We start from the raw sequence: 15,444 nt of genomic DNA, 5'->3' as shown, positions 1-15,444 counted from the left end.
TTTCATGGAGAGGACTTCTATTTGCAGAACCAGGATACAGTCATGAGAACCAGATTCGCACCCAGTTATGCAAATATGTTCATGGGTTGGTGGGAGGACACCCATGTTTGGAACCATCAGAATGTGGGGGCGAGCCAGGTTTCCTGGTTTAGATATATAGATGACATCCTGTTTACCTTTGCACAGAGATGATGATTCTTTGGAGGAGTTCTGTAACAAATTCAATTCTAATCCTCTTACTATCAAACTGACGTTTTATATCAGTAAGAACGAGGTACATTTTTTGGATTTAAAGATGTACATAAAGAAGAATCATATAGTCACAAGCAATTACAATAAACCTACTGACTCAATTTTTTTTTAATTTCAATTAAAATTTCAATTTCAATTAATAGCAATCATTACAATAAGTGGCTGGATAATATTCTGATTAGCCAATTTCAGATCAAACGGAATTTCACAGAACCTGAGATGTTTCTTGAACAAATACAGGAACTGAAGAAACAATTCCTAGAGAGAGGGTACGAAGAAAGAAATTTGGACAACATTATAGAACTAATAGATAATCTAGATAAACACAATTAATCCCTAAGGATCGTCTACTACTGGACAAATGCATAAGAAGCTTTATGACTTGTAACTCAACCAATTGTGTCTATGTGGTAGAGTGTGTGTGTGTGTGTGTGTGTGTGTGTGTGTGTGTGTAGTGTATATATATATATATATATATATATATATATAGCAGTATACAGGTAAAACCTACAGAAAATTAAGAGAGAGGTGGAGTGAACACATCAGAAATATTAGAAAGGGATATGAGTTACACTCCCTATCTGCACATTTCAAAGAATATCACAATTGTGATGAGAAAGGAATCACGTTTTTGCGGACTACAAAGAATATGAGGAGATTGGAGAAAAAAGTATTCAAGCACAGAATTGGCACAGACTGAGATGAAATTGATTTATTCTATGGATACTTTGTTTCCGAAAGGTCTAAATAAGGATTTTGAGACCAAGTAGTTTCTGATGTAGTGCATTGACTAATAGGTATATTTAGAAATTGAGTAAGATTACAGTGAGAGATATATTATGTGGGGCATTGTATGCAAACCGGCTATGTTAATTAGTGACAACACAGGCTTTAGCGCTTACAGCTATTTCCTGCTATGCACATTTTTATAAAAAAGGAAAAATATAAGATTCTGTTTTGCATCACGTCATCCATATTTCTATATGATTATATGGTGTAGGAAATGATATGTATCCACCATGTTTAGATGGGAGAACCTTATAGGTTTATTACTGGAAGGTATATTATTGTATTCACTATTGTAACCCCCTGTGACTGTGTGTAGTATGAGGTGCAAAGGGTACACAGTGCACCTCTTTCTCAAGCCCTAGCTAGCTGATGGGCATGGGTGTAAATGATCAGGGGGTCCCTGCACAGGCAGGTGTTTCTTTGTAGTTAGTGGGACACAGCGGATGTCACTTTGGTGCAGTGTAATAGAAGTCACAATAATTTTGGCGCCAGACCATCTCTGTGATAAACTGAACTTTTATTTACACTCCTCTTCCTCCAGCACGATAATCATAATGGTTGCAGCAATAAAGAAAAATATATACATCTCCTTACTCTCTCCAGCACAGTTCTTAATGAGCAATACAAATATGGTTGCAAATATCTTATTACTCCTCCTGCACAGTTCTTAATGTTATCCAGATGTTAAATAACATAAATCATAGGTCTCTTACACTCCATACTCACTGCAGATCACTCTCCTCTGCAGGGGCACTCACATGGATGCTAACAGGCAGACAGCTTCTCCTCCATACAGCTCTGACACACGCTGTGTACCTCTCAATTGCAGCTCATCCCTCCTCTGCGGGGATAATGTTTCCTGTGCTCTGACACTTCACTCTGTGTACTCTCAGCCTCAGGATTTGACAATACAGCTACCATGCCTCTTGTAGCTACCCTGCTCCAGGGTCTCTTCCATGCGAAGTGTCCCCCTCTATCTTGGGTTCTCTATAGTGACATGGAGTTCTCCCCCTCATCCAGGGCACACATTACTTGCCCTGGTGCAGTCACCATGCTCAGACTTCCAGGGAATGCTGGAGGAGCCTGGGAGGAAGCTCAAACTGCCAGTCTCCAGCTACATCTCTCCTCTCCTGTGTCTCCTCTCTCCCTAATCCTGTGTCTCTCTTCTCTATCCCCCCTTAATGACAGCCCCTCCTTCCTTTCACTCAGTCTCACAGGCTGGGCTGGGTTATCACCATAGTAACCAGTTTATGTAACTTTTTTAAACTTCTAGCTTACCCTCTAGGTGACCCGTCCTGTATTCACTGAAGTGCAGGGTTTTACTAGAACACCACTAGGGGGGTGTTACACTATGTATAGACGATAGGATTGGAGAATACTTTATGGGCTAATAGCAATACGGTTTTATTATGTACCAGCAGCACAATGCTTGTATATGTTATGAAGGACAAGCCATGTAATTGCTAAGTAGAGATGGGAAATATTGTTAGATAGTTTTAAGGGTTAACAGCAATATGGTATTACAGCATGTTAGCAGGTGGCGACCCAAGTCAGTGTTATTCATATAAACTTCGAGGAGGTGAGAGATTAATATTGGGGTAATATAACTGCCTACTTATACCCCTGAAGGGTGGTGATTGGCGTCATTTGGGCTCTTATCTCTCAAGTCTGTGGGAATTGTAAGGTGCAATATCAATCCAACAGGGATGGTTGCGTCATAGTAAAGAGAGTGTATGATTATCATCAATGTGACTTGTGGTATGCATAATTTATGAACCTAATCATTGTACATTGGCTCTTGGGAGAATGGAGAAGTCAAAGATATCGGTAACGGAGATGAATGAAAAAGAGCTGATTAGCATATGGCATATTTTTATATATTTTGAAAAACGTAGAATGGCACACTATTTGGAAGTAAGAGGATTTTTGTAAATCTACTAAAGGTTAGAGTGTATTTACTTCAGATATGAGCTTTGTGATGTTTTAGTGTATAATGGATATGTGGGAATCAGAAATAGGAGTTGAGCTCCAGGTGACAATTAAGCTCCTTAATAATGATTGATGAAGCTGGGTTTAAGAAGAGCAAGTGAGCAGGACCCTATGCCTTGAAAAAGATTGCCGTATTCGAAAAGCGTTTCCTGGGGGTGGATATCTCTGAAGGACAGCTCTTTCCTGAGTATATTTATCTTGCATTGCTGGAGATTCAAATACTTTTTCCTGTGAATGACAACTATCTTTCTGGAGTAAGAGTCCATCTGGAATGAGATGTCAAAAGGAATGTCCCTTTTTTGTTTTTTTTTTAATACATGTTTTATAGTGTTTCAATTAAGAGGCCCTTTTTTAGAGGTAATGCACTATCAATATATTTTCTTTGATATATCTTGGAATGAGTTTGTCTGGATACACGTTGGAGCAAAAGAGAAAAATACACATGAGATTATATGCCTACTATCAAAACTTGGTCTTATAAGTGCATTCACTTAGGGGCGGATCACGGAGGGTGTTACCTGTTTATATGGAAAGTGTGCTTGTCTTTACTCACATAGGGTCTGTGCCCTCTATGGAATATTTATAAGTCTGCACTATGATGGGTTTTTGATTCATTTTCATGTTCAATCTTGAGACAATGTAAGAAGAATCATTGATTTGGATCAAGGGATCAGTCTTCAGACTCTGAATATAAACTGAATGAACTTGATAATATAAAAGTTCTCCACGGATAAGGTTGTTGATAAACTTTTTCCGTCATTTCCTTATGTCGACTGAGAGACTGCTTTATTTATTTGATCATATGAGACTGTTACACAAGGGTCACTAGCACCAAACCTATGATTGATTTATGTGTTTTATGATAAGAACACTGCCACCCCTCCTGTTGAGCTATGACACTCAGCTATGTGACTGGAGAGTGAATAGGACACTGCCACCACTCTTTAGTTGTACAATTTTGTCGAAGTCTAAGAAGTTGACCTTCAGAAATGTTGTCTTTCCATGCATTAAGTTGACAACTTTTGTAATTAAGCAAAGCAAATTATTTCTGTCAACCTCTTTCTGGTATGTTTCTGTATGAATCCTGTTATCTTTAATGGATTTGGCAATATCCAAAAAGTTGGTCTGTACCTCATTAGGTGTACTAGTGAACCTAAGATCAAATGTGTTATTGTTAAGGTGCACAAAAATAGATCTATGTATCTGAAATATAGCAGCAGGTTTGCCCTGAATGGACTATGTCAAATATTTTCGAATAGGCCCATATATAGATTGGCAAAACAAGGGGCAAGCCTGGTGCTCATAGCAGGCCCATGAATATGATGAAAGAATTGAGAATAAAAAAACAAAATAATGATGTGTTAAAAATAATGCCATGCCATATCCCCCCAAGGCCTGAATCCAGGGAATCAAAGGGAAAATTAACTACCTCTATAACCCCTTTATGCAAAATATTAGCGTAAAAGGATTCTACATTGCATGTGAGAAAATGATATCATTCTTCCAATTTAATACAAGACACTAAATTAAGAAGATGGGTGGTGTCCTTGATGAGAACAAATGAACACCACATGAGTCTGCAAATGGAAATCAACAAAAACTGCTAAATTAGACGTGGGGGACCCAACAACAGAAATGATTGGTCTACCCAGAAGGGATGTGAAGGGTTTGTGCATCTTGAGTAGATAAAAATAGGTGGGAGTGACTGGATGTGCAATGAAAAAATAATTAATCTCATTTATTCATTCATATTACCAAATCTTCTACACCTTTTGAAAAAAAGCAACTTAAATTCATAAAAAAATAGATTAGTTGAGTTAGTAAGTCTAGAGTAAAACTCATGATTATCTGAAAGCCTCTTATACATTAATCTGATTTCCTGAAAATCACAGTCCCACCACCTTTATTGGCCGGTTTAATAATAATTTCCGGATCCTTTATAAGATCTTTAAGGGCCATTCTTTCATGGGAACTTAGATGACACTTAAATACCCCTTTATCTGGTTTCTTACAAAAAAATTTTTACAAAAAAACCTTTAAAGTTGTAGTGTAAAATGCCTGAAAAAAGGCAGTTTTATGTTGCAAGGGATACAATTCTGATTTTTTCTCTGGAGATTTTTTTTTTTTTATCATTACTGTCAAAAATTGGCAATTTATTTCCGAATGCCTGCTTTTCATTTTCTCTCAAAAGAGATTCTAACATCAATAAACCATTAGTATCATTTTCAATTAAGAATATGGGTGTACCTTCATTTCCCTTGCTTCTTAGACTCTTACAATCAGAGTTTATCTTCCTACATAAGTCTGTTAAAAATATATTCAGATCTACAAACAATTTAAAAAGATTTGCTTCAATCGATAGAGAAAATCGTTTTTGAGAGATTAAATATACATTTCTGGCTTATTCATGCAGGATTTTTTTCTATCCTCCTTGGTACTCTAGGTCTTCTCTCCTCTTTGGTGACTTTTGTGCTATTAACTGAAACAGATTTTGCACAATTCTGGTTAAGGTCGTTTCCTTAGAAAATGTTGTTTAAAATAAGTTTGTATCTTTGGCCTTTTTGTTCAAATTCTTCTCCACCCCTCTGTCTATGTAACATATTTAGATCTCTCCTAGGAGATCTTATATCCTCTTTTCGATTTCTTTAGGCACCATAACTACTTGAAACCTTTTCTTGGATTACTTCCAATTTCAGAGTCCTCAGAATTCAAGACTCTATCTAAATTTATGGATGCCAAAATCAATGTCTAAAACTATTTTTTAGAAAAAGTATCATGCTTTCTATTATGTGTACTAAACAGTTATCAGGGACCATTGACTGCATATTAAAGGTTCTTTCTATACCATTCTCACAGTCCATATGGTCTCTCCACATCTTTTTAGCTTTTTTTAAATCAAAGGTTTTTCATATTCAATAAAAAATTTTATTGAGTACACAAGTCCCTTTCTTGACAGGCTGCATCTTTTTCATAAGTTTTAAGTTGTTATTGTATTCTGTAGATCTTCTATTCTTGCGGATCAATTATCTTATCTCTATAGTTTATAAACAACATAATTAATTCGGATGAACATTTATCCAATGTGTCATTCAGTGGTCGAAAAGGGAAATTTTTAAGTGGTGGTATGGAAATGCTAAGTGAATGGAATTTGATAGGTTTACAATGAAGACAAAAGTGGTGGTATGGCATATCACATTATACCGATCACTGGTGTCATTCCACTCATTAGTAAAATTATCATCATTTTTAAAAGAACAAGACTTAAAATTCCTGAGTCCCCATGGAATCAGGTTATTCTCCAAGTACTTTTGGAGAGTAACTCGATTCGACCAGTGACATGATTCAGCCTGAACTAACGTTCCTAATTTATTAAAAAGTAATATCAACATTGGATTCTTTTATAAATACATTAAGTATACAAAAATTTAATATTATAACAATTAAAATTAGTCCTAAATAAAAATACTCTATGGTTTTGCAGTTATTATTTACCATTCTACCTACATTTTGCTATAGTCTGAGCTAAGATGTCAGGCAGTTCGATTAGAGTCAATATAATTGAAAGTACCAGCTAAACAGGAACACTCACTCAACTACATATTAAGTGCTGGGGATTAAGAATTCACAACTCACATTTTTTACTCTTCCCATGCTGGACCAGATGGAGGCTGTGTTACACCTGTTGTGGCCATGTCATTCACTTTTACAATATTGGTCCTACAGGACTCCTGTAGTCTGCAGAAGCCCTGTAGGACCAATACTGTGTCCGTGCCACAGAGGCCTTATTCAGCTGCACCACTAGGCCACCAGGGAAAAACATCAGTGACTTTCATCTAGGTTGCATATGCTCCCCCGGGAGTGAATTTAGTATGCTCACTGATTCATGTTTGTTATGTACATGGATGCTTTTTCCATTTATTACATGTACTGTATACATATTTTAATTGGATAAATATATATTATACCCTGGTACAACAGACTTGGTGATCTATTTTGACAAGTTATTTGATTTTTTTTTTGTTATTAATCAGTTGCTTTTGCATTTTTACATGTTACACCTTATTCTCCTTAAGGTTTTGTAGTTGGGGTATTCATTACAACCCAAATCTGTTTCATGTTAATATTTCATGACAATTAGTTATAATTAATTTATTTTATACAAAATTATAAATTAATTAAAGTAATTATATGCATTACTTTTAAATAGTAATGGTAGAAATTAAGTAAAAAAAATCCATAATGTGATAATACATATAATTAAAAAGGATATCTATGAGAATCCAAATAGGGTGTAAATTATGTAGGAGATGAAAGAATATACAATCAATATATATATTTAAAATATTAGCAACATTTTTAAAATATTTATTTGATTAAAAAGAAATAAAGTTTCCCTTAGCTGCTCAAAATGAGATAACAAGTAAGAAAATATGTTATTAAAATATTTATAGGAATTAATAAAACAGCATATTAAAGGGCACTTGGTCTAAAATTAGGGAAAAAATGTAACATTAATTTTTAAAATATCTTTTTCCCATTTAAAACACACGTATATCTAATTATCAGCTGGTCAAAACCTGTCAGACCACATCAAAAAATCCTGGACCCGTTATCATGATTTCAGGGAGACATTCAACATGTATTCACAGTAATCAGTGTAACCAGATCCAGCAGGATCCTCTTTTCTGCTAAAGAAAAATAACCCCAACACTAATATCTGCTGGGTCTTCCCTGCTGAACAAGCTAGCTAATGAGTCATCTAAAACAATGGTGGGAAACCAGTTATATTTTGTTTGCCTGACATTCTGCCCTATGTCTATCAGAGGCCACATATTATTTCTTTATCATTTATTATCCTTTATGTGGTGTCTATATATTATGCAGCACTTTATAGAAAAAATTTAATAATTTGCATCAGTCTCTGTCCATACTCTAAATTCAGACACATGCTAGGGTTACTTTTGTCAGAAGCCTATTAACTTGCTGCTATGTTTTAACTGTGGGCGCAAAATAGGTTCCTGGAGGAAAATCAAACACACTGAGAACAAACAATCCTCATATAGATGGTGCACAGGTCGGAATCTAACTAGTGGCTCAATTAGACAGCCATGAGTCATGCTAACCACTGTGCCATTGTGCCAATTGTATTACATATTCTTCTTAATTAAGCTTAAATAGATACAGACAATCAGCACTGGATTCTCCTTTTTTTCTCACCTGCTGCTCTCTTTTGGATTACTTTTTTTCTCAACATAGTGCACAGCAGGTGTGATGGATTAATACTAACTGCCCTCAAAAGCACAAGTGCCATTTTTGCCTCCTATAAAAATTAGGGGTGTGCACCGGCCACTTTTGGGGTTTTGGGTTCTGATTAGCTTGAGGTTTTGGGTTCTGATTTGTTTTGCCAAAACACCCCACGAAAGGTTTTGGTTCTGATTTCGGGTTTTGGGTTCTGATGTTTTTTTAAAAAAGCATAAACGTGCTAAAATCCATATTTTGGGTTTGTTTTCACTCCTACACTATTATTAAGCTTAATAACATTCATTTCCACTAATTTCCAGTCTATTGTGAACACCTCACACCTCACAATATTGTTTTTAGTCCAAAATGTTGCACAGAGGTAGCTGGATGACTAAGCTAAGCGACACAAGTGGGCGGCACAAACACATGGCTCATCGTAGGTGGCTGTGTAGGCTTGAATGGCTTTTTGCTGCTCCTCCATCCTCTGCGGCATATAGAGGGTGGAGTTCAAGCACGTCACTACCTCTTGTTTTAGTTAATGGCAGGGAAGGTTCATGCTTTTTTGATGTAGCAGGAACAGTGAACGTAGTTTAATATCTGATACTAATATTTATGCACTGCAGGAACAGTGAACGTACTTTAATATCTGATACTAATATTTATGCACTGCAGGAACAGTGAACGTACTTTAATATCTGATACTAATATATTTATGCACTGCAGGGACAGTGAACGTACTTTAATATCTGATACTAATATATTTATGCACTGCAGGAACAGTGAACGTACTTTAATATCTGATACTAATATTTATGCACTGCAGGAACAGTGAACGTACTTTAATATCTGATACTAATATATTTATGCACTGCAGGAACAGTGAGCGTACTTTAATATCTGATACTAATATTTATGCACTGCAGGAACAGTGAACGTACTTTAATATCTGATACTAATATATTTATGCACTGCAGGAACAGTGAACATAGAAATATAGATTGCAGTTCCTATTTTTTGGACTGCTTAAACAGTGAACGTAGTAAAATAGATTGCAGTTCCTATTTTTTGGACTGCTTAAACAGTGAACGTAGAAATATAGATTGCAGTTCCTATTTTTTGGACTGCTTAAACAGTGAACGTAGAAATATAGATTGCAGTTCCTATTTTTTGGACTGCTGAAACAGTGAACGTAGGTATTGCAGTACTAATATTTCAGGACTGCAATAATATATTGCACTAGAAATTTTTTATACTTTTTAAATTATTTTTTTAAAAAAATTGTATAATTTTTTTTTATTTTTATTTTTTACATTTTTGGAGTTTTTAATAATCAGACAATTACAATGGACTTAGCACAAAAATGCACAGGACTAAAGCACCACTGGACTCAGCAGGACAGACACTGGCCAAAGCACCACTGGACTCAGCAGGACAGAGCACAGGACAAAAGGACCACTGGACTCAGCAAGGACAGAGCACTGGACACAAGCATAAAGCATCACTGGACTCAGAAAGGACAGAGCACTGGACACAAGCATAAAGCACAACTGGACTGATCACGCAGGAGCACCACTACCCTACAACCTCCCTCTACCCTGATCACAGTCCAAATGAAAATGGCGGCCGCTAGCGGGGAATTTATGCAATCCGAGTCTCACGAGATGCGACACGAGACTTGGACGTCAGAGCCTCAGTTTCATTTTTTTTGGCTCCGGAAATACCCGAACAGTGCTCGGATCCCGTCGGATCCGCACTGTGCGGGTGGGCTCGGATTAGCGGAATCCGAGCCTGCTCATCCTTAGTAAAAATGGGCCATATTGGTTAGTGCAGAGAGAGTCTCTACTTGAGAGTGACCCCTTTCTAAGTCTCATTAACATTGTGCGAAGAAGGGAGCAGCGTAAGCACACTTTCTTTACTGACAGTTTACATAGCCACCATTGCTTCCATAGACCTCAATGTTACATTTTTCATAATGAGCTAAAGTTATAAACTTCATTCAAACACACCTACAATCTACGCAAAATCTAATATAAACGCTTTATTCAAATTATGCTCAATGGATAACTTTTCAATCAGGACACTATGAACCACATTAGTTTGAAAAGTTCACACTGAAAATTGTCAACAAGATTCTGCAATAAAAATTACTTTCAGTGAAAATTTGCATGAAATCATACATTTCTGATTCGTTCACCAAATGTGAATATTTGAAAATACCCTCTTCACACAATTATCCAGCTAATTTGGAGCGAGGACTTTCTGCATGAGAATACCCAAACCTTGGTTGACTTAGTATCGCAAAAATGACTTTGGCAATTAGGGTATATGTTAACTACCAATCGGTGATACTGGATACCAAAGAAAATAGACAAAATGACAACTATATTGCAAGTAAGATTTACAATATTGTACCCAAATTAGAGCATCTCCTTATGCATCAATGAATTTACTTTCTTTGAGTAGCGAGCATTTCTTCATAAATATGAATATCATTAAGAGATTGTTGCATTAAAGGGCACGGCATCCCTCACTAGTTTAATATAAATAATGATAAATTCTGAGCAATGATTAAATTCACACACTTCAGTAGTTTAATATAATTCATGAAAAATAAACTGTTGCTTCTGATTTGCTTTTGCAGCCCGCTAGTTAATAGTAGTTTGCGAATGGAAACCTCATAGTTGTTTCTTTTTGGCTATTAAATATGCAGAACATGGCATGTGTATGGATATTAATTGTTCAAACATTGTTTTATCATCACATTATTAAATTAAAATTCTAGAGCATATCAAATAATCTCCAATCAGAGTCAATCAAATGCATAAGGTAAACCACCATTAATATAGTGGATTTCATATCGAAAGTCAGAAACAGTAACTTAGATTAGTAGGTTATGATGATTAACAGTTCAAGAGTCATTGGTCTTTATTTCATATTGATAAAAGCAATATCATCAAAATAATTATTAAACCCACTGTGCCAGACAGTGGGTATAAAAATAGAATAAATGCATGCAAGGTTGATGAAGGAGACACAGCATAGAATAGTGCCTGCTTATGAGACCTTACAATCAGTAGTTTCTTTACACTCACCTCTGTAGTATCTGTACTGGATGCACTCTTATGCCAGTATGAAAAATCCGAGCTGTGTCCCGATTTTTAATTCAAGACCCTTGACTCAACAGAGTGACAGCACAATGAATGCCAGAGATTTCTGTATAAGAGCATTACTTCATAAGTTTTTTGTAGGGTGGAGGAAGGGGAAAGCAGATTATACTGCACCTGTCTTTTTGCTGCATATCTTGTTCTGAGAACAATGCAGATAATAGAATGCTGGTCATTTTAATCCTGAGCACTATTTGGGACAAGAATGCAGGTTTATAATCCTATGGGCAGGCAAAATAAATAATTTCTGTCACGCATATCAGATTTACATCTATTGTATCCAACATTGATAAACACAATATAAATTGAGACATTATTAAATGAATATAACTAACACACATAAATTGGAGTATATGTTATAAAGCATAATAATAGCATTAACACATTACATTGCAATATTGTGCATATGTCATCGACATACAATACATCAGAAGATAAAGTAGACAAAGCATTTGAGCCAGCTGGTATACAGCTGTGAGTAAAGGAGCTAAGTTCTGTCATGGTTATATTTGATGGACCATGAGTATCTTGAAGGGAATAGAAATCCATGTGTGCGAAGTTGATGGAGAATCATTCAAAAAGACTCACTTACCTGTTGCCTGTGCAGCGTTGTATTTCAGACGCCAACCTAGTTTCCAGCAGTTTGCAGTCTTGCTATTTATCCAGCTCTGAAAGTGCAGTTTGCATTCTGGCTCCAGTCTGATTCCAGCAATCTGGTTCCATCCATTATGGTCACAGTATTCCGGTTCCATTCCAGTTACAGCAATTCTCTTCCAGTATTCCGGTTGCAGCATCCGGTTACATTAATCCTCTTCCAGTATTACAGTCACAGCATTCCAGTTCCATTCCGGTTACAGCAATCCTCTTCCAGCAGAAACAGAGGTAAGCGCTCATCTAATATGCAGCCCCTATAATACAATCGGCAATATATAAAACAGAAAGGGCGCAATGGACATGTATGGTATAAACAATAAAATCGTACAGACAACAAAAAATTGTACAGACAACAAAAATGTTTATAGCTCCTTGTGAAAAAATGTAAGTGGAAGTACCGTAGAATGGTATATCGTATAGCGTGAGGAGGGGAGAGCAAATAAAACTAATTCTTACCCTAGAATTCCCTATGCATGCTGGCAGTCCTCGGCAAGCCGTCCAGGTAAAACGGTGAGTCTGCTATGGATAGAGGCTCCGGAGTGTCCGGGTATCTCGTGTAGCCGCGTTTTGAAACGCGGAAGTGATAGATTGATCTGCACAAGTACGGTGGCTGATTGGGTACAAAAGTGTGACCAACGCGTTTCATCCGGATAGGACTTTCTCAAGGATATTTTTAGAAAGGAATTATAGGGTTCTTATGGGTCCTGCCTCTTCCTGATTGGATAAATACTTTAATAGTAAAAAAATGCATGTAAATGTAGTACATGGATAAAAAGATATGAATAAAAACAGGCAGTTAAAAATGCCAATGAATAAAGAAAATAATGATATTAAAAAATAAAATAAAATAATGATATTAAAAATATCATGTTTGGAAGCCAAATGGATTTACATGATGAGAACCCTTATGCCATTTGGTCTTAACAGTGATTTTGATTTAGGCTCATTTTTAAATGTATAAACTTTCATTTATTTTTATTTTTATTTATTATTTTTTATTTTTATTTTTATTTTTATTTATTTTTTATTTTTTATTTTTTGTTTTTTAATATCATTATTTTATTTTATTTTTTAATATTATTATTTTCTTTATTCATTGGCATTTTTAACTGCCTGTTTTTATTCATATCTTTTTATCCATGTACTACATTTACATGCATTTTTTACTAATAAAGTATTTATCTAATCAGGAAGAGGCAGGACCCATAAGAACCCTCCAATTCCTTTCTAAAAATATCCTTGAGAAAGTCCTATACGGATGAAACGCGTTGGTTCACACTTTTGTATCCAATCAGCCACCGTACTTGTGCGGATCAATCTATCACTTCTGCGTTTCAAGACGCGGCTACACGAGATACCCGGACACTCCGGAGCCTCTATCCATAGCAGACTCACCGTTTTACCTGGACGGCTTGCCGAGGACTGCCAGCATGCATAGGGAATTCTAGGGTAAGAATTAGTTTTTTTTGCTCTCCCCTCCTCACGCTATCCGGTATACCATTCTACGGTACTTCCACTTACATTTTTGCAAATCCTCTTCCAGCATTCTGGTTACGGCATTACGGTTCCAGTCTGGTCCAGCAATCCAGTTTCTGTATGCTCTCCCCTGCTAATGTAAACACCATTTGCACCAGTCCATTCACTACATGCAGAGGAACATTATCAGGCCACCCAGCTTTGTCCACGTAGTCACCAGTCCAGCTCCAGAGACACAACCCAGTCTGAGAACAAACAGATCCTTAGGCGTGACAGGAACAATGGAAGAGGAATAATGAGGATGTGTGCTGTAAGAAGAAGAGGATATAAATTTAGAAATAGTTTTACTAGTTAAATAAATTCTCTAAGCAGCATCCTTTTGAGATCTACTGTAGGCCCTGTAGCGCCTGCAGGGAACAACAGACGCACACAAACTTCTTATCTTTGCCACAACTAGTCCACCTACTGTTTGTACAGACTATTCAGCATGGCTCCCCACACCTCTACGGACTAGAAGAGAAACCTCATCAAATTACTGGAGGGCATGGATACAGAGTAGAATTAAGGGGGTGTGCAAGGTGATGGCCAGAACTAGAGACCCTACACAATACTCCTATCACTGACACCTCAATTTGATGTGGGCCTGCTTGAGGGACTATGGATATTCAAGCCAGGGAATTATCATGCCAGAAACTCCTACTTACCAAAGTACTGGTGAGTGTCCCCACCTAGAGAGAGAGAGAGACAAAACCGAAATAAAACACTCACAAGGTAATTTCCACCTCCTCTTGATGGTCGTCTACACTCCCCAGATCAGCGTCTAGAAAAAGTAATGGATATGTTATGTTCGACCAGGGCTCTGAGTAAACGCCAAACAGGAATTTGGGCATCTAAATGGTCATACAGGTAGGAACCTCATATTATACTCCTTTTAAGTCTATCAAAATGGTTTTCCTTACCCAGAGACTAAGGGGCATATTTACTAAACTGTAGATAAGAAAAAGTGGAGAAGTTGTCTATAGCAACCAATCAGATTTTAGATGTAATTTTGTTAAATGTACTAAATAAATGATAACTACAATCAGATTGGTTGCTTTAGGCAACATATCCACTTTTTAAAACCCGTACTTTAGTAAATTGTCGAAGTCGTATAATTGGATGAACGAAAAGTATATTGGTTAATATTGTTTTATCGTGCGATTGCACTCAGCATGCCACGCTACACGGGGCATGGCGCTATCACGCGGTAAAATACGCACACACTCGCACTACAACATTTGGTTACTTATATATTTCACATTTATTAAAGGTTCCAATCCACATTCATTTATTAGTAAAATGTATTGGATTGTATATTTATTTATATATAATACTGTAGTAAAGGTTTTTATGGTTCAGGTGTTTTAAAAGATAAAGAGTTTAGTCTCATATTAAAGCTTATTTCACCAGCATTAACCTGATGTGGACGGAATAACGATCGCATCTAGCGATCGCAAGATACAAGCAATATGAGATTAATGCTCTTAAATACTTTTATGTGGGTCAGTTTGAACTGGTCATTCAGAGTCAAATCATGGGAACAATAGGGTGGGGGATGTTCCCCTCACCCTCTGTAAGGATCAAATGAACTGACCTATAACTTGCAAGGAACTGGGATGCCATTAACCCCCGGACCAATGAAGAACTTACTAAGTGTTAGCTGGACAAGTATATACAAGCATGCTGGCTTTTGTCCTCTCTCTTTCTCTTGGAAACTGGAAATGTGACCGCATGGCTACAGTCATTGAACCTGAATGAAAGCTATAAGGAAGATGTAATGTATTCTGTGTTTTCATACTTTCCTGTTTTAATGTAACATCTTTAATAGGTATCATGTATC

The 15,444-nt window shown here is 36.6% G+C and overlaps 1 protein-coding gene across 1 annotated transcript in view; it reads right to left on the bottom strand.

Annotated features, from left to right (window-relative positions):
• Positions 1-11,477, bottom strand: part of TNNI1 (troponin I1, slow skeletal type) — a 109,752-nt gene extending 98,275 nt beyond the window's left edge. The window contains exon 1 of the mRNA XM_075195623.1: positions 11,364-11,477. The gene's annotated coding sequence lies outside the window, so the exon portion shown is untranslated. The remainder of the gene's footprint in view (positions 1-11,363) is intronic.
• Between the last annotated feature and the right edge of the window lie 3,967 nt (positions 11,478-15,444).

The sequence above is a fragment of the Mixophyes fleayi genome, chromosome 2 (genome assembly GCF_038048845.1).
Source record: "Mixophyes fleayi isolate aMixFle1 chromosome 2, aMixFle1.hap1, whole genome shotgun sequence".
NCBI classification, from domain to species: Eukaryota; Metazoa; Chordata; class Amphibia; order Anura; family Limnodynastidae; genus Mixophyes; species Mixophyes fleayi.
This window is presented reverse-complemented; position numbering and strand designations above follow the sequence as displayed.